The 4,109-nt window shown below is 33.9% G+C and overlaps 1 pseudogene across 1 annotated transcript; it reads right to left on the reverse strand.

Annotated features, from left to right (window-relative positions):
* Nucleotides 1-3,238: 3,238 nt before the first annotated feature.
* LOC308352547 (large ribosomal subunit protein uL6-like) lies at nucleotides 3,239-3,841 on the reverse strand (annotated as a pseudogene). The gene has a single exon. The product of its transcript is annotated as a large ribosomal subunit protein uL6-like (transcript).
* Nucleotides 3,842-4,109: the final 268 nt, after the last annotated feature.

Consider the following 4,109-nt stretch of genomic DNA (forward strand, 5'->3'; position numbering starts at 1 on the left):
GGAAAATTTCTCACACTCAATTAAAATGAAAAAAAAAATAGAATCTTAAACAGATCTCAATGGGAAAAGTTTTGATTGAATTAACTAACAGCTTTATCTTCCTACTCCACTTTGTGGTTTGAAACTTAAAATGTACTGGCATTTTAAATTGTCGCAGAAATTTGACAATGAAATGTCTGCTTCATAAAGAAAACAAACCAGCTTTTGGGTTTTGATTTTTTTTTTAAGGAACAACATTAATGACAATTACAACCCAATAATATTATGACTTACTAGCTATATATGTAATTATTTATTGTGAAACTTAAAGCTTTCAACACATAGACAAAAATCTAAACGTTTTAAAATGTGATATTGCAAGATTTCCTACTAACGCAACTCATTGAGAATAATAGAAATGTTCATTATCTAGTACTGAAAGTTAAGGATTCTTTTAAACTCAAGATGCACATGCAACCTATTATTTTACTTTATCATTGTTATTATTTAAAGCTTAATTATAGCAGATCTTGCTGGCAGCATTCTATTACAGGCACAGTTTTTCAGGAGTTTATGACTCAATGGTTTGAATTCACATAAGAGCAAAACAGCACATAAAGTTGCCAGCCTGTACTTAATTTGTTTTCTAAAAAAGGAATTAAATGGGTTAAGATTTTTTTTCAAACAAATAGTACAGAGAATACATGAATATATTAATTAATACATATTTTTCAAAGATCCATATTTTACTGTCACAGAAAATGAAACAGGTTAATTTTAAAACATGAATATTTTTCTCACTTAAATCTAGTCTTCAGTTGCAATTCTGTGTAACTAAGTTTAAAATTATTGTAATCACTATGATTATTAATAGTAATTTTAAAAATTGTATTCTGCACAATATTATACCCTTAACATTTATTTAAAAGGACATTAGGTAGACACTAGTAGAATTACTGTTCATCAGAAATACTTGAGAGCTTTACAAAAAGGGACATCAAATAGCTGAAAGAAATGTATAATTTTATAAATCAAAACATTAGTTAAATATACTGAGAGTTGTATGCAAATTGTTTTTTAAAAATCATGTTTTCTGCTGTGTGAAAAAGTCCCATTTATTGATATAATATTTTATTTTTACTGTGACTTAAAAATGTGACAGAGTAATTAAGAAAAATACAGACTTTCATTATTATGATATAGAATATGGTATAATACATCTGGTTGGGATAATAATTATTGATGGCATTAGAGGTATTCACCCAGTCCCACAAAATGTCGTTGCTAGGATAGCATTGCAATATAGTCCGTGAAAATCCCTATAAATAAATAAAGACTATTAACAGACACACATACACACAAACACACACCAAAAAAAAGCTCTTTGAAAAGATCAACAAAAGTGATAAGGCTTTAGGAAGTCTGAACAGAAAAAAAGAAAAAAAAAAGGGGGGGTGGCTGGGGAGGAAAAACACAATGACAAAGACACTACAGGAAAGATAGACATCAAAAGGATATAAAGGGAGTAATAGTATCTCTGCATATCTGAATTGAATAATTTAGATGAAATGGACCACTTTCTTGAAAAATGCAAACTAACACAACTCATCCAACATGAAACAGATAACTTTATGGCCCTGTATCTATTCTATCTATTCTATCTATTCTATTAAGACATTGAAACTGTAATTTTAAAAACTCCCTGTAAAGAAATATGTCTCTGGTGATTCACTAGAGAATTCTATCAAATCTTTTTCTTTTTCTTTTTTCTTTCCTTTCCTTTTCTCTTTTTTTTTCCCCTTTTATTTATTTATTTATTTATTTGACAGAGAGAGAGAGAGAGAGAGAGAGAGCGAGCGCACACGCGCACAAGCAGGCAGAGTAGCAGGCAGAGGAAAAGGGAGAAACAGGTTCCCCTCTGAGCAAGGAGCCGGATGTGGGGCTCTATCCCGGGACTCTGGGATCATGACCCAAGCCAAAGGCAGTCACCCAACCTACTGAGCCACCCAGGCGCCCCAACTCTCCTCTTTCCTTTCCTTTCCTTTCCTTTCCTTTCTTTTCCTTTCCTTTCCTTTTCTCTTCTTTCTAAGAGAGGGAGAGAGAGAGATGAGGAGGGGCAGAGGGAGAGGGAGAGACAGAATCTTAAGCAGGTTCCACATCTAGCAAGGAGGCCCATTCAAGGCTTGATTTCAGAACCCTGAGATCATGACCTGAGCCAAAATCAAGTCAGATGCTTAAATGAGCCACCCAGGGACTCCGAATTCTACAAAATAATTTAAAAGGAATTAAAAATCAATTCTATATTATTTCTTCTAGAAAACAGAAAAAACAAAAACAAAACCTTTTTCCTTACTAAATTTGTAAATCAAATGTTACCCAATTTCAAAACCAGGCAAAGTCAGTACAAAATTCTAGAAGGTAAAATAGTAGAAAATCTGAGGATCTAGGACTTGGGGAAGAGTTTTTACATATGGAGTGCCTTGGTGGCTCAGTCGGTTAAGCGTCTGCCTTCCGCTCAGGTCATGCTCTCAAGGTCGTGGTTGGAGCCCCATGTAGGGTTCCCTGCTCAGCAAGGAGTCTGCTTCTCCCTCTCACTCTGCTCCATCTTCTCTCTCTTTCTTTCTTTCTCTCTCTCAAATACATACATAAAATCTTTAAAAAAAAGAGTTTTTACAGATAACACTGAAAGCACAATCAATTAAAATAACAATTGGTAAATAGGACTTCATCAAAATAAAAATTTAACTGTCTAGAAAACCCAGTGAATGAGGATGAAAAGACTCATACAGACTGGGAGAAATCAGTTGTGAACCACATAGGCAACAAAAAGAATCACGTATATGATATATATAATAATCATGTACTATATATAGGACTGATAGATATAGATAGATATAGTTATGTATATCTATCTATATCTCATAAAGAACTCTCAGAATTAAACAATACAAAAATCAAACAAGTCCAAATAAAAAATGGGCAAAAGCCATGAAAGAATATTTATTTTTTTCTCCTATGAAATTATACCAAAAACCAAAAATAACAACAACAAAAAAACCCTATACTATTCCTTCTGTTACTCTTCTTAGCACACTACAATTTACTTCTGAATAGTTTACCTGCCAAATAGTTGGAAAGGATTATTGGCTTAAGAAAAAACCCAAATCAATAGAGTTTTTATTGCATCTTTAAAATATTTACAAAAAGTCTGAATAATCATCCAGCAACTTGCTATTTCTGTAGCTGAAAAATTTAGATCTTATTCATCAGCCTTCTGAACTGTTCCTTTTTCAGAAATATAGATACCATCCAAAAACTTTCTGATATCCTTGTTTTTAATTGTTGTGGCTTGCTGAATCAAGGCAGCTGAGTTTGATTCAAGTTCAATGTCATTTCCTTGAAGAAGTAACTCATCATCATTCTGGGCTGGAGATACTGAATAAGCAACACCTGTCCTCATCCAAACCCTGCAGATGTACTTTTGACCCAAGAAATTTTGGATTTCAACAAGAGAACCATTCTCCTGAATAACAACATTGATGTCCCGGGAAGTGAGCATACACAGACCTCATCTTGTAACAGAAGCCCCATACAATGCCTTGGATCGTGTTCTGTACATGACTACAGATAGTGCGAACAGTACTCAGTTCTTTCCTAGTTCCCCACCATTTGTGAACTCGGATCCTCTTCTTTTCTTTCCAAGGAGACTGAGCTCTGTATTGATATGATCAAACTCCCTTTGAAGGATTCCTGTGGGCCCCTTCATGATCACAGCGTATCCTTTCAGAGTGACGTTGACATTTTCTGGAATGTTGACAGTCTGATTGCTGAGAAAGTTCTTCATTCTCACAGTAGATGTGGCAAACAGCAACATGAAGGAATATTCCACTGAAAAGTAGATATGCATGGCTAATAAACACACGATAAGATTTTCAACATCATTAGTCATCAAAGAAATGCAAATTAAGGCAATGTTGAGACATCACTATAAACCTATTAGAACAGCAAACACTTCAAATAAAATGAAACAGGACGATATTGAATGGCACTGAGATACAAATAAATGAGATCTTGTGCATCGCTGGTGGGATGCATGTAGAATGGTATAGCCACTCTAGAAAACATTTTGA

The sequence above is a fragment of the Martes martes genome, assembly GCF_963455335.1.
Source record: "Martes martes genome assembly, chromosome: 11".
Taxonomy (NCBI): Eukaryota; Metazoa; Chordata; class Mammalia; order Carnivora; family Mustelidae; genus Martes; species Martes martes.